This window comes from Erythrolamprus reginae, chromosome 9, assembly GCF_031021105.1.
Source record: "Erythrolamprus reginae isolate rEryReg1 chromosome 9, rEryReg1.hap1, whole genome shotgun sequence".
Taxonomy (NCBI): domain Eukaryota; kingdom Metazoa; phylum Chordata; class Lepidosauria; order Squamata; family Dipsadidae; genus Erythrolamprus; species Erythrolamprus reginae.
In genome coordinates, this window is record NC_091958.1 from 4848523 (window position 1) to 4876172 (window position 27650).

Here is a 27650-nt window from a genome sequence, read left to right on the forward strand (position 1 = left end):
ACTAGGACAAGTATTGCCAGAAATCAGAAATAAATGTCCGTTACTAAATCTTCCCATACTTTAAAGTGCTTCAGCAATTATTGCATGCAAAATTATCTGCAAAAAAAAATAAATTAAATGAGATTGAGCCCTGACTAGGAAAATCTGACAGTCTTCTTTTTATTTACTTGTTTTTATTAATTGCCACAAGTTTTAAAAAGCTGCTTCATTCTAGATTTGTCTTACGGTGAAGCTCACTCATTCCTCAGAGGAATAATGTTGTTCGTTTAGGGCATATCCATATTAATGGAATGAAAAGAGGAAACAATAACTGAACCCAAATCAGTATGTTCTCTTTCTTTTTTCCCTCCTTGGTTTGTGTTGTCTTTGCAACACTACTCATCAAGCAGTTACAATCGAGCAAATTTGATTCACGGATTGTGCATCTTAATTTCATTCTGGATAACTCCAGGATGTGACAGGCAGCAAAACAACATTGTCCCGATCATCCCTTTCTTCACAGCAAAAAGAAGCCAAGGAAAACACACACACACACACAAAGAGAAACTATTATCCTCCACACAATTGGTACATTTTAAAATAAATTGCTGGAGAATGCAAAACCCATGAAATGTTGTGATGTTCTGTGGACCAGTTTTACATTCCATCTGAAAGTGGGGGAAGTCGATTAATTGGTTTTGTTGTACCTCTAAATTGAATGCACCGTGTAACCTGGTTGTTTTCCGAGCGGAGAGAGACTTGCAGGATGCCAAGCCTTGGACAGGAGACCAGAATCTCCAACCGTCTTCAAACTATTGTGCGCAGCCAACTGTAAAAATCCATTCAGGAGAGGAAACATTTTCCCATCCTTTATTTATTTGCATTGAAATATTTATCTGGCATCTGAAGCATTCATAATAGGTTGTCAATCTTTCGTGCCTTCCGACGAAGCTAGGTGACTGGGTACTTCAAGCGTTTCCCTTGCCCTTACGCCGTCGCCAACCATGTAATAATTCCCACAATTTACAATATAGTCTTCGCTTCAAACTCCCTCTGCCCCCAGTCGGGGTGTTGGTGGAAGGTTCTCACTTGAAAAGAAAGAAAGAAAAAGAAAAAATGTTTTAATTTTGTAGGCAAAGGACTACGTCTTTCTTACCTAAGTAAATTATTAAGTTTGGAACCTGAAGATTAAAAACTCTACTGGCCTGAAAATTCATGTCTTTCCTGATAATTGAAGGAAATTATTTATGCTGCATACTTTAATATTGTTTCAGCTTTAGATTAAAAGAGGGCTTTGAAATAGAGAGCTCTGGAGACCCAAATAACCAAAATGTTCTGCCTTGTCCTTCAATTTGCGACCTTCTCTACTGGCTTCTTCATTGATTTTGCTCTCAGTGGTTACAGGACAGGAGACTGTCACAACTGTTGTAAAAGCACAATGGTTGCTAAGTGGTGAAATCAAAGGTGTATGGACTTTCTTGGTTTTTCTTTGAAAACATTTTGCTTCTCATCCAAGAAGCTTAATAATAATAACAGAATTGGAAGGGACCTTGGAGGTCTTCTAGTCCAGGGGTCCCCAACCGCCGGTCCGTGGACCAGTACCGGTCCGCGGGACATGTTGCACCGGTCCGCGGAGTCAGTTGCTGCTCTGGAGCCGGCGAGTGCCAAGCTGTTTCCTATCTCTTTCCCCTCCCGTTCACTCGGGACCACCGTTTGACTTGGGCCGAGAAAACTTTTGCTTGCTTGCTTCCTTCCTTCCTTTCCTGTCTTTTTCCCTTCGTCGAAAGTGGTCTATTTCCTCCTCATGAAGCCCTCTCTCTGCCTGCAGCTCAGACAGAAAGACTTTGGCATTGTGCAGCTCTTTTTTTGCTAGGCTCCCCCACCCTATTCCTGGGGGCAAAGCCAGGGGTGTGCGTGTAACCATGAAGCCCCCCCCACCAGCTCCGGTAATTTTCTTTTGGAAGGATTCCTTGCTGCAAGAAAAGTACCAGACCTGGCAGTGGTGGGCGCTCCAAGCAGGCAGCAATCGCAAAGGAAGGTGACTGTGTCCGTGGAGGCACCTCCCCCCCTCTAGGATTCCTTGCTGCAATCCCAGCCGGAGCGGGCGCTAGGGGGGGGATTCCTCTGAAACTGCCGAAAGGAAGGAAGGAACCAAGCAAAAGTTTTCTCCCTCAGGTGGACCGCCTCGGCCTGAGGCAAAGGGGGGTCCCGAGTGAACAGGAGGGGAAAGAGAAAGGAAACCGCCCCCTCCTACCCTTCCTCCCTCTGTCACCTCGGCTCCCCTGCAAAATTAAAAAGGGGGGAGGAAAGAGAGGCAATGGAACGATAAGCTACACCCCCATGCTTAATCCCGCCCCAAACCATACCCCTTTCTGCCCCCACCGGGCCATAGAAAAATTGTCTTGCTGAAACTGGTCCCTGATGGAAAAAAGGTTGGGGACCACTGTTCTAGTCCAACCCTCTGCTTAGTCAGGAAACCCTGCACTACTTCAGACAAATGGTTATCCTACATCTTCTTAAAAGCTTCCAGTGTTGGAGCATTCACAACTTCTGGAGGCAAGCTGTTCCACTAGCTAATTGTTCTAGCTGTCAGGAAATGTCTCCTTAATTCTAAGTTACTTCTCCCTTCTTTAGTTTCCACCCATTGCTTCTTGTCCTACCCTCAGATGCTTTGAAGAATAGCTTGGCTCCTTTATGGCAACCACTGAGATATTGGAACACTGCTATCATGTCTCCCCTGGTCCTTCTTTTCATTAAACCAGCCATCCCCAGTTCCTGCAAACATTCTTCCTATGTTTTAGCCTCCAGTCCCCTAATCATTTCATTTCATTTATTGGATTTATATGCCGCCCCTCTCCGAAAACTCGGGGCGGCTAACAACAGTCTTGAACAATATACAGTAAAAATCAAATACTAAAAACTAACTTAAAACCCCTTAATATATAAAACCAGCATACGTACAAACATACCATACATACAGTTGTATCAGCCTAGGGGGAGAAGAAGTCTTAATTCCCCCATGCCTGGCGGCAGAGGTGGGTTTTGAGTAGCTTACGAAAGGCAAGGAGGGTAGGGGCAGTTCTAATCTCTGGGGGGAGTTGGTTCCAGAGGGCCGGGGCCGCCACAGAGAAGGCTCTTCTCCTTGGTCCCGCCAAGTGGCATTGTTTCATGAAAAACACGAAAGTTAAAGAGATGAGAAGAAAAATCTTACATAAGTGGTACTATACACCTGCACAACTTGCATGCTTCCATGGGAAAGAGAAAGGTAAATGCTGGCATGGATGCCAGAAAAAAGGAATCTTTATGCATATGATCTGGGAATGTACAGAAATACAGAAATTCTGGAAGGTAGTCCAGAATGAAATTAATAAAATGTTAAACATTAATTGGATAATTACAAAAGAAACAGCAATCTTAATTAAATATAGGGAACTAGGAGAATCTAAAGAAATTAAAACTGTAGCATTGGAAAGTGCTCAAGCGGTGATAGTATTAGGATGGAAAGACTCTACAAAATGGACACTACAGAATTGGTACTGGTACATGGTGGATTACATACATTTTGAAATTATGGAAATAAGATTAAATAATTTTGATGAGAATAAACTAGAGAAGCTGATGGTGCGATGGAATAAGGTAAAAGATTATATGTTAAGTAGAATCTGTGATGTAAATACGAAAAATAAACTACAATCACTCTTTTAGTAAAAAAGCGTTCAAGATAGAGCCAAGGATCAATAGATAGACAAATAGCTTAAAAGTCTTTGAATCCTCCTATAGGGGTGGTGGGGGTGACGGGGTGTGTGTGTTGTTTGGTGATGGGCACATGCACTGTGCACTGTTATATGTTTGTTTTTTGTAAACCTATAAAATCAATAAAATTTATTTTAAAAAAAAAGTGGCATTGTTTCGTTGACGTTAATCCTCTTTGTCGCTCTTCTCTGCACTCTTTCTAGAGTCTCAACATCCTCTTTGCATCGTGGCAACCAAAACTGAATGCAGTATTCCAACTATGGCCTTATCAAGGCATTATAAAGTGGTATGAAGATTTCATGTGATTTTGATTCTATCCCTCTGTTAATGCAGCCTAGAACTGTGTTGGCTTTTTTGGCAGCTGCTGCACACAGCTGGCTCATATTTAAATGTCTGTCCAGTAGGACTCCAAGATTCCTCTCACAGTTACTTCCTCCGTTCTACCTGACAGGAGGGGAATGGAAGGATGGAAGGATCAAAACAGCCTTCTCCAAGGCCAAAAAGCAGCTGGCTAGCATGCGCATGAGTGTTGGACCTGAAATACAGCAACACATCGCGTGCCTTCTGATATGGCTCCACATACCACCTGTAGCACGCGTGCCGTAGGTTCTCCATCACGCCCATAGACAGTTGTAAATGTGAGAATAATAATAATTAATTAAATAATTTATTAGATTTGTATGCCGCCCCTCTCCAAAGACTCGGGGCGGCTACAATAATAAAAAACAATATTATAGTGAAACAAATCTAATATTAAAAGAAAGAAGTATATAAAACCCTATCATATTTAAAAACCAAACAACACATACATACCAAACATAAAATATAAAGAGCCTGGGGGAAAGGTGTCTCAACTCCCCCATACTGGCGGTATAGGTGGGTCTTGAGAAGGTTATGAAAGACAAGGAGGGTGGGGGCAGTTCTAATCTCCGGGGGGAGTTGATTCCAGAGGGCAGGGGCTGACATTGAGAAGGCTCTTCCCCTGGGGCCCGCCAAACGACATTGTTTAGTCAATGGGACTCGGAGAAGGCCAACTCTGTGGGACCTTATCGGTCGCTGGAAAATGTCATAAACCATTTTTTTTTCAGTGCCATGAAGAATTGATGGAAAAGATGCTATGTTGGTCACTAACCAACATTTTGAATTTACCTGCATAAGACATTAACCTTCTTTGAGGGTAAACTTTTCAAAATCCCTTCTTCGGTGTGTTTCCTTTTCTCACATCGAGTTTTGACATTTCTCCATTCTTTCATCTGTTCTATCGCAACCCCTTTTAAGGCTGCCTTGAACGTTTAATTATTTACTTGACAAATGCAAGATATTGTCATGGCGTTTGTAAAAACAATGTGTCTATACTATATGTTGGGGGGATGTGAGAAAAACCAAAAGGCACAATAGAACATTGCTCGACTCTCGACAAAAGGCCGGATGGAAAGAAGAAACACAGAATCAGAGCAAGGTTGTAACAAAGCGCAGAGAGAGGTTGTGAGTTGTATACAAGCGAATATTCAATATCCCCAAGGAATGACATACAAAAATAATAAGATAATTTAGCATTCTGTATGAAAAGGCACACCTGAAAGAATGCAATTGTTGTGGTGGGATTTTGTTGGTTCCCCCCACCAACCCATTTGCATTGCATTGAAGATAATGGTTGGATTGCTTTGCCAGCAGATTCAGTTGAACCAAGAAATAGTTTGTGTTAGGTCTTACGGAAGAATGTTGATGATGACTATGTTATCCATTCAGTTATGTCCAATTCTTGGCAATTCCATGGGCCAGGTGTCTCCATATCATCCAATCTTGCATTGCCTCTTTGAGTTCTTCTATGTTGTGGCTGGTGTCAGCTTGGATGGTGTCCAGCCATTTTGTTCTTTGGGGACCTGGTTTCCTTTTATCGCTAAGAAACATTCAGAAGAAATGTTAGCCGGTTTAATAATTTGTTATTTCCTTTGGCTGTTAATTATTCATTGATTGAAGATTATCATGTAGTTAATGCATACAAATTAGGCGAAGCCACACTCACCATGAGTGACTGTGAAAGGGATCTTGGAGTCTTAGTGGATAACCAGCAATGTGCAGCAGCGGCTAAAAAAGCCAACACAATCCTAAGCTGCATGAACAGGGGGATACACTCCAAGACCAGAGAGGTAATAATACCACTCTATAAGGCCCTGGTCAGACCGCACCTGGAGTATTGCATCCAGTTCTGGTCACCACGAGTCTTCGGAGAGGGGCGGCATACAAATCCAAATAATAAATAAATAAATAAAAAAGATATAGAGACTCTAGAGCGGGTGCAGAAAAGAGCAACTAAAATGATAAACGGACTAGAGACCAGGTCATACGAGGAAAGGTTGCTGGAACTGGGCATGGATAGTCTAGTAAAAAGAAGGGCTAGGGGGGACATGATAGCTGTATACAGGTACTTAAGGGGTTGCCACAGAGAGGAGGGGGACACACTGTTTTCCAGGGCACCAGAGGGCCGGACGAGGAACAACGGTTGGAAACTGACCAAGGAAAGATTCAACCTGGATATAAGAAAGAATTTCCTGACAGTGAGAGCGATCAACCAGTGGAACGGCCTGCCAGCGGAGGTTGTGGACTCCCCAACTTTGGACACTTTCAAGAGGAGATTGCACTGCCATTTGGCTGGGTTGATGTAGGATTTCCTGCTCAGGCAAGGGGTTGAACTTGATAACCTGTAAGGTCCCTTTCAACTCAACTCAACTCAACTCAACTCAACTCAACTCAACTCAACAAATAAATAAATAAATAAATAAATAAATAAATAAATAAATAAATAAATGTAGTATTATAGCATAGCATAGCATAGCATAGCATAGCATAACATAATCTTCTTTTTTTATTATTGGATTGTACATGTTGTATTTATTATTGTTGTTAGCCGCCCTGAGTCTGCGGAGAGAGGCGGCATACAAATCCAATAAATTATTATTATTAAATTATTATTATAACATAACATAATATAATATAATATAATATCAGAGTTGGAAGGGATCTTGAAAGTCTCCTAGTCCAACCCCTTGCTTAGGCAGGAAACCTTACACCACTGGTTATCCAACATCTTCTTTAAAACTTCCAGTGTTGCAGAATTCACAACTTCTGAAGGCAAGCTGTTCCACTGATCAATTGTTCTAACTGTCAGGAATTTTCTCCTTAGTTCTAAGTTGCTTCTCTCCTTGATTAGTTTCCACTCATTGCTTCTTGTCCTACCCTCAGGTACTTTGGAGAACAGTTTGACTCCCTCTTCTTTGTGGCCATTCCTGAGATACTGTATCGGAAGAGTGCTATCATGTCTCCCCAGTCCTTCTTTTCACTAAACTAGACATACCCAACTCCTGCAAAGTACCTCCTAAATGTACTTTGAACTTTTATCTGAAGATTAAAATTAGAGGAGAATTCTGCCATGGTTTTCACCATATGAAACATCCTTTGCCCAAAGTAATGTTTACTGCAACCCTCTTGGCCTTCAAGAAGGACTTCAAATCATGGTTTGTCAATAGACCTGGGTATTCTATGATAAAAGGAACTTAGTTACAAGATAGTAAATTGGTTTGCAGACTCAATAGGAGTGAATTTTTTCACCACTTAGAAAAAATCTTAATGTATTTTGGTTGTATTTTTAATTGGTCTTTATCTGTTTGTATTGGTTTAGTGTCTACACCACCTAGAGTTGCTACATACTATGGGCAGGTGTGTAAATGGGATAGTCCTCAATGATGAAGCACCCAGAACTTCTGAAGGCAATTTCTGCTCCATTGGTTGATTGCTCTCACTGTCAGAAAATTTATCCTTATTTCTAGATTAAATTTCTCCTTGATCAGTTTCCATCATTTGCTTCTTGTCTGGCTTTCAGGTGTTTTGGAAAACAGGTTGCCTCCTTTCTCTCTATGACAGCCCCTCAAAAATTGGAAGACTGCTATCATGTCATCCCTGAACCTTCTCTTCACATGGCTAGTTCTTGCAACCGTTCTTCATGTGTTTTAGCCTCATCTTTGTTGCTCTTCTCTGCACTCTTTCTAGAGTCTCAACCAGTGAAAGATGATGTGTATGTACTGTATGTTGCAATTATGCACCAATTAATATTTGTAGTGCTGTTGCCTCTCCGGTTCACATAGCAAGCAGAGACAAATACTAAAAATGCAAGGTCTAGGAACAGACAAAAATTCACCTTAGTTGTTGAACAATTTCAGAAGTATAACACGTTTCTTTAAAAAACAGAGACAAAAATCAATATGAGGATGTTTGAAGTTATGGGGTTTTTTAAGTTTCAATTTTGGGTTTTGCTTATAGAAACACAGCACTAAAACCAGATTGGACTCTATTGGCGAAGCTTCAACACAACAATAGAGCTAGACAACTATTCTCTGAAAGATTGCAGCTTCCTTGGGCTGATGGCAAGGAACTTTCAAAGGCTGAGAAAGTTCCAGGCAAATATTCTATGTGAGACGTTTGCCAAGAGGGATAATGAAAGCTTCAGCCTCTATTTCCCCAAAGGCTTTTGTTCATCAAGAGTTGTCTTATTCCCTCCCCACCCCCAAAAAATCTTTTTTTCTGAGAAATGGCTGTCATCTCTCCTGTTATTGTCACGGTGTACTACACAAAACAAGAGAAACAAAGAAAAGAAGTATTAAAAAAAACAGTAAGAAAGAAGGAAAGTCTTGATCGTGTGTTTTTTTTTTAAAGGAAAAAAAGTGAAGGGGAGGGCGGGGGAAATCCTGGCTTTTGTTTTTTGGAGGAAGAGTAGGGCCAACTTTTTATATTGGAGTAACAGCTTTGAGATCAGCAGCTGTGGGATTACATGGCAGAGGTTTGTTAAAAAAAAGCAAAGAATCAATAGCGGATGCTGTTCAGAGAAAGCAAAAGAAAGGACAGCTAACTAGGCCAGATTGTAACAGTTCTGCAAGCAGCCACACTGCTCACCTTACAACAGCGCAACCCTGCAAATTATTAAATAATAAATCACAAACTGTCGAGCAGTCTTGGGTGGACAGAATGCGTTTGACTGTAAAGCAGAGAGAGGCTTATGAATTATTCACTTCTCAAGCAAAGATAAAACAAGCTGCAAAGAAGTGAGAGAGATTCTTCCAAATCTCTCTCTCTCTCTGTGCGTGTGTGTGTGTTTATTTATTTATTTATTTTGTCCAATACACAATGAGGGTTTTAGTGGGTATATATCAATATACACATAGTAAAATACATGATGAAGGTTATAGAGGAGATACTCATAGTAAAATATATCTAAGAAATAATAGAAAAGAAGATATAGGAATAGAACATATCAATGAAAGAATAGAAGAAGAGATATAGGAATAGAGGAAAGGTATAGGAGATATAGGAGAGCAATAGGACAGGGGACGGAAGGCACTCTAGTGCACTTGTACTCGCCCCTTACTGACCTCTTAGGAATCTGGATAGGTCAACCGTAGATAATCTAAGGGTAAAGTGTTGGGGGTTTGGGGATGACACTATGGAGTCCGGTAATGAGTTCCACGCTTCGACAACTCGGTTACTGAAGTCATATTTTTTACAGTCAAGTTTGGAGCGGTTAATATTAAGTTTAAATCCGTTGTGTGCTCTTGTATTGTTGTGGTTGAAGCTGAAGTAGTCGCCGACAGGCAGGACATTGCAGCATATGATCTTGTGGGCAATACTTAGATCTTGTTTAAGGCAACTTAGTTCTTAGTTGTACGTATGTGTACATACGTACAACTGTGTGCATATTGCATGCACGTGTTGGAGAGGAAAGAACTTCCAATGGATAGAGTTGGAACGAAAATGAAGGAAATTGCTACAATGGCGGAGAAATACTGATGGGAAAGGGAGTGCCTCGGTATGAATCTGCTACGTCTGAAAGTGTTACACCCCATATGTGTGAGTGTGAGGACATGAGCTGTGAGTTGTGTGCTTGTGTTGAGCATGAGTTGCGTTAGAGGTGCTTCGCTCCATGATTCACCAAAGCAAAATGCCTCTTCGAAACGATGCATGTCCGTAAAATATACCTGCATACAGGTAATCCTTGACTTACAACGGCACTCAAAGAACTGACTTACAATTTATGCTCATACGTACCCTGTTTCCCCGAAAATAAGACGTACCCTGAAAGTAAGGCATGTCAGAGGTTTTGCAGAATTTGCTAATATAAGGCACCCCCTGAAAATAAGGCGTAGTCAAGTTTACATACGGTAGGGTGGAAAAACATACGGTACCATTCAAAGCTGTTCATAGCAGTACCGTAATAATGTGGCGTCCCCTGCTGGCCCCTTCCATCGCTTTGTACCAGCCAGTACAGCAGACACAGTCTGCTGCTGTCTCACCGCCATTGCAGTCTCCATTACAGTGCATAGACTGTAGTTCCTCTGGTGGCCGGAAGCTGCAATAGCGGGCGTATACTGTTGTACCATATAAGTGCCGTTGTTTGTGTGGGTGGGTGCCATACTGACAGGTACCGTACCGTAATCAGTGTACTGTACGGTACACTTTCTTTGGGGTTGTCAGCTTTTCTGCCTGTGAATTTGTCTTATTTGAGAAATATAAGGCACCCCCCGAAAATAAGATGTAGCACAACCTTTGGAGCAAAAATTAATATAAGACAGTGTCTTATTTTCGGGGAAACACGGTATGGACATTGCAGTATCTCCATAATAGTGATCACTAAGGGATAGCTTCAAAATCATGTGAAAATGATAGTACCACATTATTATTGTTGTTGTTGTTGTTGTTGTTGTTGTTGTTATTATTATTTATTCAATTTTTTAATGCCGCCCTTCTCCTTAGACTCAGGGCGGCTTACAACATGTTAGCAATAGCACTATTTTAACAAAGCCAGCCTATTGCCCCCACAATCCAGGTCCTCATTTTACCCACCTCAGAAGGATGGAAGGCTGAGTCAACCTTGAGCCGGTGATGAGATTTGAACTGCTGACCTGCAGATCTAGTAGACAGCTTTAGTGGGCTGCAGTACTGCACTCTACCCACTGCGCCACCTCGGCTTTTTATACCACACTGGTGAAGCCAAACTTGGAATACTATACTGCTCAAACAACTGAAGGAAACACTCAAATAACACATCCTAGATATGAATGAATGAAATATTATCATTGAATCTTCTATGTTTCTAGAAGATCTTCAAGGTCTTTTCCAACCTTATTATTCGATGTCCTATCTTCTAAGGTCAAAATCCGAGCACTTTTGGAGACCAAAATGTATTTGCAACAGTTGTAAAGTCCTGAGGTCATGATAAGGAAGTACATGCATAAAGAAGTTGCAAATTGCAAGAAGTTTAGCAGGCAAATGTCCATCATAAATGTGGAAACACAAAGAGAAAATAACTACTTTGCTAATTGATTGGGCGATCTTCTAGAGTCCTTTTTTAGGGATACTATATCACCCTTTAGTAAGAGTTCTGAGGCCACCATATAATCCAACAATGAAGAACTATGATCCCAAACTTCCAACTGACTTCTCCTGAACATCCTAGATATTCCACTATTCCAGCCGTGGTTGATCATACAACAAGTAGATGGATTTTCCAACTCAGTATCATCGGTGAAAAAGACTTTTTCTTTGGAATACCTGTCTTGCTCTCTCTCCCCTTCTCTCCTCTCCTTAACATCTGAATTCTGAGATGGTTTTGTCAATTAGCAAAGACATGAATCTGAGCTGATTATTTATAAAATATTTTACAGGAGAGGTTGTCTCGGAGCCATTGGAGAAATCATTTTTCTGGCAGGGTAAAAAAAAAAATCACATTATGCATTGGACTTACTTGAAAGTCTGTGAAATTAGATTTTTCTTTAAAAAATACAATCGGAATAAAACTTAATGACATGCTTTTTCACTGATGTTTAATTCAGAAAGGAAGTTAATGAAAACTTGCCTGCCTTAAACAGAAGAAAGGGAGGACTCCTTTGCTCTTAATAAGTTGTTTAAACTGAATTTCATAATGAAAAGCTAATTTGCCCTTAGCCGCCAGAAATTTTTAAAAAAATACCTTTAAATTATTGTGTACTTTTTTCAGCGCTATGTGACTTTTAAAAGAAAAAAGACAAGTTATCCTTAGGCAAAAGGAGACTATTTGATCATGTTTTAGATTAAAGGTGTCATCAGGGCAGACTTCATAAATGACACTAAATATGGTTATGATCTTGAAAGATGGGGATAATTGGAGCAGGAAAATTGAATTGATCCATTTAATTGCCCTAAGGTCGATGAATAGAGCCCTGAGATGCCCCAGGATTTGGGAGAGTTTAACCTACCCACCAGTGAAGGATTCCCTGTCGCCGATACTCCAGAGCCATCCTGGCACCTACACCGGGAAACCCGAATCTTAGCTTCCCACCCAGTTGAAAATTCACATGCCTTGCTCCAACCCTACCCACAACTTTGCCACGTTGCCCACTTAAGTTATGTCAGCATAGCAACTCCTCCTTCTGCTTCCACCCAGGTAGTGGACATATTATTTATTTATTTATTTATTATTTATTCATTTGTCCAATACACAAATACATAGGAAGAAAAATAGACATGTGATAATATAAAAGAGGGCTTAGAGGAGAGGATATATGAAAGGAAGAGAATATATAACATAGGTGAAAGAAAGGAAAGACAATTGGACAGGGGACGAAAGGCACACCAGTGCACTTATGTACGCCCCTTACTGGCCTCTTAGGAACCTGGAGAGGTCAATCGTGGAGAGTCTTAGGGAGAAATGTTGGGGGCTGGGGGCAATGAGTTCCACGCTTCGACAACTCGATTGTTAAAGTCATATTTTTTACAGTCAAGTTTGGAGCGGTTGATGTTAAGTTTGAATCTGGTGTGTGCTCTTGTGTTGTTGCGGTTGAAGCTGAAGTAGTCGTTGACTGGTAGGACATTGCAGCATATGATCTTGTGGGCAATATTCAAAACGTGTTTTAGGTGCCGTAGTTCTAGGCCCAGGATTGTTAGTCTATTTTCGTAGGATATTCTGTTTCGAGGGGAGGAGTGAAGGGCTCTTCTGGTGAAATATCTTTGGACATTTTCAAAGGTGTTGATGTCTGAGATGTGGTATTATGGTCTTGAACTTCTCGAAAGAAGGCTTTATGGCTGCATCTGTTGCCTCGTGAAATCACCCATCCCAAGTTCCCATAAACATTAGACTTTCTACAGATAGTATGGCAAACTGTTGATTTATCACCAACTTCTGCACCGGCTTGACAATAACATTGAAGTAAAGTTCAACCACCACTCGAGTGAGCTCCTTACTGAAAAGAGTGCCACTTTCTTTTAGGGTGCTGTTATTTTGTTTTTTAATCTCAAATTCCATCACTTCATTTCCAGAAAAATATTTTGATCATTGAAAACAGGAACCATGTCTGGCCGAAAGATTTAAGAAGATTCAGGGTATTGTTTCAACTATTCTTTCTGTTTTTCTCGAGATGATGAGATACAATGCAGCACCAGTCAATCAAAAGTTTTTCATGTGGCTCTCATGTATAAAGAAAGCTTGAGCTGAATTCTTAGAACAACAGCCACGAAAACGCAAAAGGTTTCCTTTATTCCTGTCTTCTCAACAAATCATTGCATGTTCTTTGAACACTGAGAGCTTAAGAAAAGGAATTTTGACTTTAAAAAAAAAGATATATGGATCAAATTGGGATTTTGGCAGATCCTCCGAGACACACATGCTTTGTCCCCCCCCCCCCCGAATAAAACTATCTTGGTCTGTACTTCTCAAAAGGGAGTATGATACCAGGATATAATTAGAGGTGGGTTTCAGCAAGTTCTGACCAGCTGTGGAGAACCAGTAACGGAAAATTTGTGTAGTTCGGAGAACCGGTCAATACCACCTCTGACTGGTCCTGTCACCATCTATTTTCTGCCTCCCGAGTCCCAGCTGATCAAGAAGAAATGGGGATTTTGCAGTATCCTTCCCCTGCCAATCCCACCAATCCACACCATGTCCACTAAACAATGCCCACAAAACCAATAATTTTCTTTTTTGAAACCCACCACTGGATATAATCCAATCAACAATTAATCTATTTAAATATACATGGTAATAAAAGATATAATAAAAAGACCCAGGGGAAGAGCCTTCTCTGTAGTGGCCCCGACCCTCTGGAATCAACTCCCCCCGGAGATTAGGATTGCCCCCACCCTCCTTGCCTTTCGCAAACTCCTTAAAACCCACCTCTGTTTTTTTTATATTAAGGGTTTTAAATTGTTTTAACCATTGGATTTGTACTGTTTTGTTGTTGTGAGCCACTCCGAGTCTCCGGAGAGGGGTGGCATACAAATCTAATAATAATAATAATAATAATAATAATAATAATAATAATAATAATACTTGAAAACCATCGGAATTGACAAAATCTCCATCTGTCAATTGCAAAAGGCCGCTTTACTGGGATTGGCAAACATAATTCTCTGCTACATCACGCAGTCCTAGGTGCTTGGGAAGCGCCCGACTGGTGATGAAATACGAAATCCAGCATAGTCATCTCGTTTGCTGTGTTGTATTGACATAATAATGCTAAGCACTTCCCGGTTTAATCAATTAGAGAAGATCCAATTGGTGACAAATTGGTATCACTTTGAGGATCCTTTGAGTCAACCAATCTTTTGAAGATGCTCCTTGAAGCAACTGTTGCCTTTGCCTATGGATGTTCTCAGTCATGCCATGGTTGCCCTAAAGGTGCTTTCCCAAGAAGCCGAAGAAGCTTCCTCGATGAGAAGCGAAACCTCTTCAAAGAAAAATCAGTTGCCTCTTGAAGAAGCCTCTTAGAGACTACGTTTGCTTTTAAAACCCAAAAACCCAAAGTGAAGAAGTTGCTTTGCTTCTTATCCCTCTAACTGTCTTCTCCAGAAGCCAGAAGAAGCTTCAGAGCAGGTGTTCTTTATACACAGCAACCTTCTCTGATAGTTCCACCAAGCTTTTCCTTAGCCAAGACTTTACCTGGCCCACAATTTATTTTCTCCTAGCTCACACTTAGTCACTCATTTGTGGTTTTATCTTCTTAGCTTTGGCCATTAGCTTGATGCCACCTTTCTGGTTCACATTTAACAACTGCAAATGCCAGGCCACAAGAAAGATCTCAATAGGTACTTAACAAGCAGTTGACATGCTAAGAAGAATATTATATGATCCTAATTCAGGATAGCATTAAGTTCTCAGTTCAAAGGTGTGTTAATGACCAAAGGAAACTTGCTGTCTTTCAATAACCATGTCTTCATTAGGACAATAAATTTGGCAATAAATTATTGTTGATAGCATCTTGCAAAGGAACTGGTAATGTCTATGGCAGTGTTTCCCAACCTTGGCAACTTGAAGATATTTGGACTTCAACTCCCAGAATTCCCCAGCCAGTGAATTCTGGGAGTTGAAGTCCAGATAGCTTCAAGTTGCCAAGGTTGGGAAACACTGGTCTATGGTAATGGTTAGCATAACATTACTTACAAAAGAAATAAATAAAAATGGTTTAAAATATTAAGGAAAACAAGTGTTTATGTGGGTTTAAAATTTGATATAAAACTGATAAATTCCCTCCCCTCACCAATCTTCGTTTTAAATGAACAGCATTCATTTCATTTAATTCTGTGATCGTTGCTTTTGTTACACTGAAAAAACCCCTATGTTTTCTTTCCTGGATTTATTGGTGATGATTTTTTTAAAAAAAGAGTCTGTTCATACTTCTAACATGTGATGGATTTATGACAAAATCTTTAAATTTTATGTATCTTTTGTGACTAAAACGGGCATCTTAATCTAACAGCTGATCCTTTTTAAATCCACATTGAAACAACTTTTGGGTGTTTTTTTTAATGCTGTTGTAAAACTCTTTGTATGGTATTCATAGAAAATGTTTTATTAATTGCCATATGTTTATTGATTTCTCTTTCATGTTAGTTCTTTTGTTCTTTCTTTGTAGTGGCAAAAGATCTCACCGCATCATCATTTGCAACTTATCTAAGATGTCAAAGGTGTTCTTTTGAAGTTTATTATAGATCACATGTTGTACAGGCCCTTAGCCTGGCATATTTACAAAAAAAAAAAAAAGAAGAAGAAGAATATATACTTTATATACTTTGAAAGCTCACAAAAGGACAGGGACTTTCCTGCTGGTTAAGGAAAGGAATTTGTGGTTGGCTCTTCCTCTTCTTCTTCTTCTTCTTCTTCTTCTTCTTCTTCTTCTTCTTCTTCTTCTTCTCCTTCTCCTTCTCCTTCTCCTTCTCCTTCGTGTTCTTCTTCTTCTTCTCCTTCTCCTTCTCCTTCGTGTTCTTCTTCTTCTCTCCCTCCTCCTCCTCCTCCTCTTCCTCTTCTTCTTCCTCCTCCTCCTCCTCTTCCTCTTCTTCTTCCTGTTCCTCTTCTTCTTCTTCTCCTTTGTGTTCTTCTACTTCTTCTTCTCTCCCTCCTCCTCTTCCTCTTCTTCCTCCTCCTCCTCTCTCCTCCTCCTCCTCCTCCTCCTCTTCCTCCTCCTTTTCTTCTTTTTCTTCTTCTCCTTCTTCCTCCTCCTCCTTCTCTCTCCTCCTCCTCCTCCTCCTCTTCCTCCTCCTTTTCTTCTTCTACTTCTTCTCCTTCTCCTTCTTCCTCCTCCTCCTTCTCTCTCCTCCTCCTCCTCCTCCTCCTCCTCTTCTTCTTCATCTTCTTCTTCCTCCTCCTCCTTCCTCCCTCCATCAAATGCTCAGCATTAAACTCTGGTTACTTGAGCTGGAGGACCATGAATTAACATTTGGATGGCACAGCTATTTATGCTACAATAAGGGACGTGGTGGCTCAGTAGCTAAGACTCAGAGCTTGTCGATCAGAAAGGTTGGCAATCCGGCGGTTCAAATCCCTAGCGCCATGTAATGGAGTGAGCTCCCATTACTTGTCCCAGCTTCTGCCAACCTAGCAGTTCGAAAGCATGTAAAAAAATGCAAGTAGAAAAAAATGCTTCAATGGGAAGATAGCAACGCTCTGTGCACCTCCAGCATTTAGTCATGGCCCTGGAGATGTCTTTGGACAGCACTGGCTCTTCGGCTTAGAAACAGAGATGAGCACTGCCCCCTAGAGCCGGAAAAGACTTTAACCTTTGATGGTTAAAGTAAATACCTAATGAATCCCAGCAACCGGTTAGGTCCCACAGACTTGGACTTCTCCAGGTCCCGTCAACTAGACAATGCCGGTTGGCGGGGCCTAGGAGAAGAGCCTTCTCTGTGGGGGCCCCGGCACCCTGGAATCAGTTCCCCCCGGAGATCTTGTCTCCTAGCCAATGAATGGACTGAGAGAAACTGATTGAATGGGAATGACTGGAGTTTTTTACGGTTTTTAATTTTAGATTATACATTTAATTAATTGGACCCAAAATGTTATGTATTGTTCCATGTATTGTATTCTTAAGCATAAAACTTATCAGGAAAGACTTAATGAGTTCAATCTGTATAGTCTGGAGGACAGAAGGAAAAGGGGGGGCATGATCGAAACATTTAAATATGTTAAATAAGGTTCAGGAGAGAAGTGTTCTCAATAGGAAAGTGAACCCAAGAACAAGGGGGCACAATCTGAGGTTAGTTGGGGGAAAGATCAGAAGCAACGTGAGAAAATATTATTTGACTGAAAGAGTAGGACATACTTGGAACAAACTTCCAGCAGACGTGGTTGGTAAATCCACAGTAATTGAATTTAAACACACCTGGGATAAACATAGATCCATCCTAAGATAAAATACAGGAAATAGTATAAGGGCAGACTAGATGGACCATGAGGTCTTTTTCTGCCGTCAGAGTTCTATGTTTCTATGTTTTATTATATGTTGCGAGCTGCCCCGAGTCTTCGGAGAACGCCGACATAAAAGTCCAAATAAATAAATAAATAAATAAATGTTGAGTTCAACAACCATTTTGTTCAATGTGCCAGCCTAAGAGTTTGGAAGGAATAGAACGTAAGTTTCCCTCCGAATATGCCCCTTTCAGCGTTATCCCAGGAACCTTTTTTACAGAAAAGATATGGCGATGAGACCAGCCTGGTGGACTTCAATGGTCAAAGAACCTTGTTTATTTCTGGTGACCCTATCTCCAAATCTGAAGAGGAGTTGGAATGACAAAGGACATTGTGTGATTCTTTCCCCTCTGATAGATTAATCTTTCCTCCCCTCACTTCCAAGTCATTATTTTCTATTTCTTCAAACAGGCAGAGGCGGTAAGCGAGAGGTTCTCACGGGACCTACCTAGAGAACATCAATTTGACAGGGACTTTCTGATCAGCTCTTTCTCGACTTCCCACTCTCACACACAAACACACACACACACAGAGGAAGAGACACTGAGTGCAAACAAGAAAACACCCAACCACAAAGATAAGGACAGTAGAATAAACAAATCCAAGCCCAGGATCCTTCTACCACTGTCATCTTTTGATCTGATGGGTTTGCACTTCCCCTCTTACTTTTCCTTTGTGTGCAATCTACACACATACACACTCACACACAGTAGAAGCCCCATCTGCTCCATTTAATGATTTCCGTTTGATGAATTTTTCTGCATTCATAAAGGGAAATTTGGTCTCGGGGGGCCGCCTCCAGCATACCCACCCCTACAATTTTTATCACCCTCCCAGGCCTTCTCTTTTCGCCTTTAACAGATCCCACACAAATGACAGCTTTCTTTGTCCATTCCAGGTCCGAATCCTTCACAAACTTGTCATTTGTGGGATGGGTGGGGGGTGGAGAGGTTTGCATTAAATGCGCAGCAGTCCAGCCACCACAAAGGGGTTAAGTTCTTCCTCCCCACAATTTAATGGTTGTTGGGTTTTTTTTGCCTCTTACTGAAATCCCAAACCGAATAAAAAGAATAAGAGAATCCCGGTGGGAAATCTTGCAATGAATGGAAAGAAAGTTATCAAATTAAAATGATTGTGTTGATCAAATGATACAGAGAAGTCCACAACTTACAACAGCTCATTTCGTGACCGTTCAAAGTTACAACATCTCTTTTAAAAGTGAATTGTGGGGTGTTTTTTTTTACACTTTGCAGCATCCTCATGGTCACGTGATCAAAAATTCAGGCGTTTATGACGGTTACAATGTCCCCGGGTCACGTGATCCCCTTTTGCGACCTTCTGCCAAGCAAAGTCGGTGGGGAATCAAGATTTACTTAAAGACCAGGTTACTAAGTTAAAAACTGCAGTGATTCACTTGACAACTGTGCCGATAAAGATTGTAAAATAGGGGGAAACCCCACTTAATCCATGGCTCACTTAGCAAGAGAAATTTGGGACTCTCTTGTGGTCATAAGTCAAAGGAAGTTAGCTGGGGGAAAGATCAGAAGCAACGTGAGAAGATATTATTTTACCGAAAGAGGAGTAGATGCTTGGAACAAACTTCCAGCAGACGTGGTCAGTAAATCCACAGTGACTGAATTTAAACGTGCCTGGGATAAACCTAGATCCATCCTAAGATAAAATACAGGAAATAGTATAAGGGCAGACTAGATGGACCATGAGGTCTTTTTCTGCTATCAATCTTCTATGTTTCTATGTTTCTAAGGACTGCCTGCAATTATAAACATTACTCAATTATTTGTCTTTGAAGAGGGGTGGCATACAAATCTAATAAATTATTATTATTACATTATTATTATAATTTAATAAAGTGATCAAACTATAGCATTTATTTTATTATCAAATAGCAATAGCATTTAGACTTATATATCGCTTCATAGTGCTTTTACATAGTGCTTTTACAGCCCTCTCTAAGCGGTTTACAGAGTCAGCCTCTTGCCCCCAACAATCCAGGTCCTCATTTGACCCACCTCGGAAGGACAGAAAGCTGAGTCAACCTTGAGCCGGTAGTGAGATTTGAACCGCTGAACTATAGCTACGAATTTAGCTGAAGTAGCCTGCAGTGCTGCACTCTAACCACTGTGCCGCTCCGGCTCTAAATTAATCAAATTAATTAAAGGAGGAGTGAGAACCCCCCCCCCCCAAAATAGATCTTTGCTGGTAGTTGTGTCATTATAGCTTTGTTAGGAGCTAAGAGATGACAAGGATTATTCAATCAATATGGGTTTGCCCAAAGATCTGATGTTTTCAATGACAGCCATTAAAATGTACAAAGGGCCCAATTCAGGGTTCGCGGTCTCTTGCTTTTAACTATTGCTTTTTTCCCCTCCGTCTCCTGAATTATGTCAGGATCAATTTTATCTAATAGATATCACTTATCCTACATGATAATCAGCCTATCATAGCCCATTGATTACATGACAGGCCAATTTCAGTCTGGGCCAACAGATAAGAAACACAAGGAGACCTCTTTGAGGAGAGGGAAAAGCTTTGATTGGGTTTTTTTTTTTAAGAAAAACAAAACTAGTCCTCAAATTTTAAATTCTTAACACTCATTGCAGATAGGCAAAAAAAAATGTTTAAGACAGGAGCTTTTTCCCGAGACAACTTGAAGACGTTTCCCTCCTCATTCAAGAAGCTTCTTCAGTTCAGACTGAATCTGATGGGATTTCGACCAATGTCAAAACTGAACAAGCTCTTTGGGTGAGAAGCGAAACGTCTTCAAGGAAAAAGAAAGGAAATCCCAAAATTGCTTTTTTGGTGGGGGGGATAGCTATGGGGTCTTGTCTCTAATTGTCACCCAGATCCGAGACTTGCATCTCCTAGAAATAATCTTTGAAGTTTCCTATTTGCAAATATTTTTAACTACAGATTAAAGGGCATTTGACACTGAATATTGACTCTGGAAATATATGTGCATGTGACACAAATGAAACAACTCTATTTTTTTTTATACCTCTTCCTGCTTGTTGTACCTCTAGCATAGCTGGTGAGACCCCATTTGGAATCCTGTTCTCAGTTCTGGAGACCTCACCTACAAAAAGATACTGATAAAATTGAACGGGTCCAAAGACAGGCTACAAGAATGGTGGGAGGTTTTAAGCATAAAACGTATCAGGAAAGACTTCATGAACTCAATCTGTATAGTCTGGAGGACAGAAGGAAAAGGGGGGACATGATCGAAACATTTAAATATGTTAAAGGGTTAAATAAGGTCCAGGAGGGAAGTGTTTTTTATAGGAAAGTGAACACAAGAACAATCTGAGGTTAGTTGGGGGAAAGATCAGAAGAAAATATTATTTGACTGAAAGAGTAGTAGATGCTTGGAACAAACTTCCAGCAGACGTGGTTGGTAAATCCACAGTGACTGAATTTAAACATGCCTGGGATAAACATATATCCATCCTAAGATAAAATACAGGAAATACTCCAAGGGCAGACTAAATGGACCATGAGGTCTTTTTCTGCCGTCAATCTTCTATATTTCTATGTTTCTATTTGTGCCGTTGAACACATTTCATTGGTCCCATCATGTCATAAAACTAAAGGCTACATGTAGCTAAACAAATATTCTCATCATGGATTGCTTTGAAGCCTTGAGACAATAGCATATTGATTACAGATTTTTGCCTAGAAGGGTTCATAAAATTGAAACCACAGACACACAGACACAAACACAAACACAGCCATGAATGAATATATGCACAACCGTTCGTCTTTCAGTCCGCTAAAAAAAATTTCACCTCTTCTTCTTACGGCTATGGCAAAGAGTTTTCTGTATTTTTGTATTCCCTACAGCTTTGGAAATAAAATCGGAATTCGGCTCTGATTTCTGTAGTTCGTACAAAGGTTTGTTTCAGAAAGATTTGGCACTAAGGCAGAAAGAAAAGTTGGGTTTGCATTATTCCTTCTTTACATACATGGTTAGCTTTCCAGCATTGCTTGCAATTTGGGGCCATGTACTGACTTCATATATTTCATACTGGGAAAATCAATGATAAAGATATCATGGACCAATTCAACCAGGCCATGTTTCCACCAAGATTGTTTAAAGTTCTGAGGATATGTACGCTTTTAGCTAGAATGTTGTGAGCTGCTCCGAGGCTTCGGAGAGGAGCGGCATACAAATCTAATAAACAATAAGAATAGAATAGAATAGAATAGAATAATTTATTGGCCAAGTGAGATTGGACACACAAGGAATTTGTCTTTGGTGCAGATGCTCTCAGTGTACATAAAACGAAGCAGTGGAAGTGATGTGCCGGTGCCTGGAGGCTGTTGGGGCCTGGATGGGTGTCAACATACTCAAACTCAACCCAGACAAGATGGAGTGGCTGTGGGTTTTGCCTCCCAAGGACAATTCTATCTGTCCGTCCATTACCCTGGGGGGGGTGGAATTATTGACCCCCTCAGAGAGGGTCCGCAACTTGGGCGTCCTCCTCGATCCACAGCTCACATTAGAGAAACATCTTTCAGCTGTGGCGAGGGGGGCGTTTGTCCAGGTTTGCCTGGTGCGCCAGTTGTGGCCCTATTTGGACCGGGAGTCATTGCTCACAGTCACTCATGCCCTCATCACCTCGAGGCTCGACTACTGTAACGCTCTCTACACGGGGCTACCTTTGAAAAGTGTTCGGAAACTTCAGATCGTGCAGAATGCAGCTGCGAGAGCAATCATGGGCTTTCCCAAATATGCCCATGTTACACCAACACTCCGCAGTTTGCATTGGTTGCCGATCAGTTTCCAGTCACAATTCAAAGTGTTGGTTATGACCTATAAATCCCTTCATGGCACCGGACCAGATTACCTCAGGGACCGCCTTCTGCTGCACAAATCCCAGGGACCAGTTAGGTCCCACAGAGTGGGTCTTCTCTGGGTCCTGTCAACCAAACAATGTCGCTTGGCAGGACCCAGGGGAAGAGCCTTCTCTGTGGCGGCCCCGGCCCTCTGGAACCAACTCCCCCCAGAGATTAGAATTGCCCCCACCCTCCTTGCCTTTCGAAAGCTGCTTAAAACCCACCTCTGCCGCCAGGCATGGGGGAATTGAAATACACTTCCCACGAGGCCTTTACAATTTTATGCATGGTATGTATGTATGTATGACTGGTTTTTACATAATGGGTTTTTAACTGTTTTTATTATTGGATTTTGTTATATACTGTTTTATTGCTGTTGTTAGCCGCCCCGAGTCTGCGGAGTGGGGCGGCATACAAATCCAATAAATAAATAAATAAATATGCTTCATATTTGAAAATGGAAATTCAGTGTGGGTTGCTTGAAAATGTGGCACACATGTGTCTTATTTCCAAATAATCAACTCTTTCGGACTAAAGGTTTCAGGTAGATTATGAACCAGGAGAACTTTGCATTTTTCCGTGATTTTCTTTTTCTCCATCCCTTTTCCAGTAATTAAAAAAAAAGTGTCAGGGAAAAGACCATTACAGTATGTCATGAAATCTCTCTGAACTACCTATATTTACCCCTGAAAGTGAATTCTTGATAAGACCTTGGATATCAAAGAAGCAATAGATCAAAGCGGTTTTAATAAGCAACCTAGTGTTTGTAGAACCTGTACTTTCATGTCTCCTGTTTTGTTCAAGTTTTTAATTTCAGTTTCTCGCCACAGAAGGCACTTAAGATAACCATCAATAACCATATTGTCATGCTGAATCCTTTGATAATTTAACGTGTACACCTTAGTGAAACAAAAATGCTTCCCCCCCCCCCAAAAAAAAACCCCCTGGTAACATTTGGACTTCATTGTGTTTTGCATGAATCGTAAATTAGATTTTTGTCTGAAGGACTCTCCCTTCGGAAGGAGTATTGTGGACCGCATTTTTCCCTGCTGAAAAAATGGGTGGTGCTGAAAATTTGGGGGTGATTCTGCAATATGCATGCCAGTGTAGGTATGTGTGCAAATGGGCACACTTATCTGAGTTTCACTGCTTCTTTCTTTAGGATTTGTTCTGTCGGGCTCTCTGGTAGACTCCTCCCAAAAATTCACAGGTACAAATTTCAGATACACACACGTTTGAAAATTCAAAACAATGTTCTTTGTAATGAAAATTCACTTAAACCAAGCCCTCTTTTGGTATAGCAAAAGCACTGGTCTCCAAACAAGTTTCAGTTTCAGTTTCAGTTTAATCAGATTTGTATGCCGCCCCTCTCCGCAGACTCGGGGCGGCTCACAGCAACAGCAATACAAGACAAATCCAATATTAAATTAATTTTAAGAACACCACAAGTTAAAAACCAGTCATACACACTAGCATACCATACATAAATTTTATAAGCCTAGGGGGAAGGAACATGTCAATTCCCCCATGCCTGACGACAGAGGTGGGTTTTAAGGAGCTTACGAAAGGCTAGGAGGGTGGGGGCAACTCTGATATCTGGGGGGAGTTGATTCCAAAGGGTCGGGGCCGCCACAGAGAAGGCTCTTCCCCTGGGTCCCGCCAAACGACATTGTTTAGTTGACGGGACCCGGAGAAGGCCAACTCTGTGGGACCTAACTGGTCGCTGGGATTCGTGCGGCAGAAGGCGGTCCCGGAGATATTCTGGTCCGGTGCCATGAAGGGCTTTATAGGTCATAACCAACACTTTGAATTGTGACCGGAAACTGATCGGCAACCAATGCAGACTGCGGAGTGTTGGTGTGACATGGGCAAATTTAGGAAAGCCCATGATAGCTCTCGCAGCTGCATTCTGCACGATCTGAAGTTTCCGAAACAAACTGGTAATTTGTACAAGTCCCTTATCAGTTCTGTGATACTTAGCTTGCAGATGTGAGGCCATTCACAGTCCTTCTTCTTTCACAAAGTGACACACACTTTGCTCTGGTTTAGTTTCAAAGCGGGGAAAAATCAGCACACAAAAAGTCAAAGTCAGTAAAGCAGTCACAAAACACAACGATCAGATAATCCTCCACAATGGCCAAACCCACAGGCTGCTCTTTATAGCAGCCTCACTAATGACCACAGCCCCACCCACCCACAGGTGGCCTCATTTTCTTTGATAATAATCTCTCAGTTGTTGTTGCCTATGCATCGCTCTCCTCATGCGTGGCTGTATCATGAACTCTTGTTCTGAATCCAAGGAGGAGCTAGATAGTTGATCTCCTTCTGAGCTGTCTGCCCCACTCTCCTCCTTCCTGTCACTCATGTCTTCTTGGTCAGAGGAGCAGATTCCACCGGGGGCAAAACAGGCCTGCAGCATGTGGATGTCTCCCCCACATCCACAGTCCTTGGGGCAGGAGCAGGGCCAGAGCTAACCACAACAGGATTGTCCATTGGAGTTGGAAGAAAATATTGGCATTAGGTCCCAAACACCAAAAGAAAAGATAATTAACAGGTTAATTATAGAGAAGGTAGAGGCAGTCCTTGACTTACCACCACAATTGAGAGCAAAATTTCTGTTGCTAATTGAGACAGTTGTTTACGATCTTTCTTACCCACAGTTGTCACTTCAGTTGATAAGTTAGTGACCTGGTTGTTAAATGAATCTGGCTTTCCCATTGCTTGTCAGAAGGTTGTAAAAGGGGGGATCCCATGACACCAAGACACAGCAACAGTCATAAGTACCAGTCAGTTGCCAAGCATCTGAACTTTGATCACACAATCATGGAGACCCTTTAAAAGTAGTTGTGAAAAAGGTCATAAATCACTTTTCTTAGTGCCATTGTAACTTTGAACAGTCACTAAGTGAACTGTTGTAAGTTGAGAAGTACCTATAGTAAAACAAAAATTTGTCCCCACTAGAAATCTCTCAGAAAATTAATTTTGTCATCCTTGTAGGAATCCAATGTTTTATGGTGCTAAACATATTAGATGGTCCAGGATATTCGTCTCACTAGATTGTCCTCTGCCATCAATACTGGCAGAGGAAATGGGCCTAAGGATGGGGTCGGGGTCCATGAAGGGGGCCTTCTGTGCTGTCACACTGGCCCTCTGGAAGATCAGACCCCCTGCCCCAAAGTGAGGGTGGTCCCAAACTTCAAAACTTCCATAAAAGCCTAAAGACTTGGTTCTGTCAGTTGAGGTGATTGATCGATTAGCAATAGATCCCATTTTCTAATTTAAATGGTTGGGTTGGTTTGGTTTGGGTTGGGTTAGGTTGGATGAGTTGGGTCAAGCCAAGTCAGCTTGAATGACTGGGTCAATATAATATGTCGGACTGATTTGATTAAAAGTGTATGTGCGCACAACCAAAGTCTGTCAAATTGATTCGAGTCACCCTTTTGATTTGATTCAAAGATTTGACAACAGAATAACAGAGTTGGAAAGGACCTGGAAAGGTCTTCTAGTCCATTATGGACACACAGCTGTCCAATCTCTACTTTAAAATCTCCAGTGATGAAGCACCCACAACTTCTGAAGGCAACCTGTTCTTTGGCTTTAATTCAAAGAGTTGATCTAAAAGACTATTCAAAGGGTTGACTTGAAGCTCTGCATAGCTTTCCTAGGTTGGACTTGGCAACTTTACCACCCTTGGACTTCAACTCCCAGAGTCCCAGAGCTCGGGAATTCTGGAAGTTGAACTTCACAAGTCATTAAGTGGCCATGGTTGCCCATCCTTGGCTAAAAGCTCTCCTGACTGCTGACTTGGGGTGAGGTTCATACTGATGATCATTAAACAGCTGGGAGTCCACAAGGGCTCCATACTATGTCTCATTTTCCTGAACAGAAAAGATGCTTAGTGGTGACACATCTTTTAGTTTGTGTGGCCCACATACTGTCCCTATCAAGACATGCACCAGATCAGGGCAGGATCCGTCTTCTTTTATTAATCAGATGTCAGAGAAATATAATAGCCAGAAGTGGTGCAAGAACTTTACTTTGATCACAAACGTAGGTAAGCTTGGATGAAAATTGGATGAAGGCTATTTCCTTCTTGTTTGAACTCACTTGCGAATTGGCAAGAGTGCCACATATTTGGTCCTCTCCAGAGAGCTAGAAGCAAGAGGAAGATGTGACTTACTCAATTTTTCATTTCGCTCCAGCCTGGAGCCTGTCTCAAGATGTATACAGATATCCAGAAAGAAAGAAAAATCATATCCTGCTTTGATGAAAGCTTTAAAAACATGAATAAAATATGGAACTCGCCCCAGCTGGGTTGTGAAATACCATCAGAATTCAAACCAGCTAAACCCAGAATAGCGTGACGTTCACACCATTAAAAGTGTCCTTCCAAGTTTAGATAGTTTTGGTGTCACCAATTTGGGCCTATTGAGGAAGACTTAATGTGTTTCTCACATGATTGTGTGTCTGTTGTGCCTCTTTGTTTTAGTCCAAAGCCTTAATTTTAAATGTTTTACATTATCAGAGCTAAAACATTTAAAATATCCATGATAAAACAGTTAGCCAAATTCCTTTGTAGGTTTCCAAATCAATTTCCATTTGTGTTTACACCAAGTCACCAAGTATATCTTCCTTTCTAGCTTCAGTGAGTTACAAATGACAGGCAGCTGAAAAATTAGTTACCTGACATGATTTTTTTTTTTAAGTCCTTTTAAATTATTGTCTGCCTTTTCCTTTTGGCGCTCAGGAATGTAAGATTTCTCTTTGAAGAACTCTTCAATTAATAAATCTTTCCAGAATATACTTAACCGCTTCATATATAAATGAAGATTATCCAAATTGGAGGCAATCAAGGGAAGTTTTTTCTTCCTTTATGCTAGTTTATGATCATCGTTTCAGTGTACAAACATCAACTTTGTACATACATCATATGATTTCCAGAAGGGAAGGGAACAACAAAAAAAAAAATCACAATTAAGTCTTTTCCCAATGCCGTGCTATCGCGGTTCTGCAAGATCTTTCAAATATCTTTCATACTTCGTTACTCACCTGCCGTCATTCCTTTTTATTTAAATTACGCAGATCAAACATTTCCATACCGGCTGTAACTAATATTGTTTTTTTGGTCTAAACAGATAATTGCCCATCTGGAAGTATAAAAGACATCTCGCAGAGCAAAGTTGAAATATCATTAATAAGGCGGATTGATTTACTCACAAATTCTTCTAGAAGTATGATTAATAAGCCATCCCCGAATGTTAGATATAATCTTCAGATCTCCTGTCACAGCATGTCTTTATTT

The 27650-nt window shown here is 41.0% G+C and overlaps 1 long non-coding RNA gene across 1 annotated transcript; it reads right to left on the bottom strand.

The window, feature by feature from the left end:
- Positions 1 to 858: 858 nt before the first annotated feature.
- LOC139172464 (uncharacterized) lies at positions 859 to 27650 on the bottom strand. The gene is made up of 3 exons (XR_011559879.1): positions 27566 to 27650; positions 5446 to 5632; positions 859 to 1067 (listed from the first exon to the last, which is right to left on the bottom strand). It is a non-coding gene; the product is annotated as an uncharacterized lncRNA (long non-coding RNA).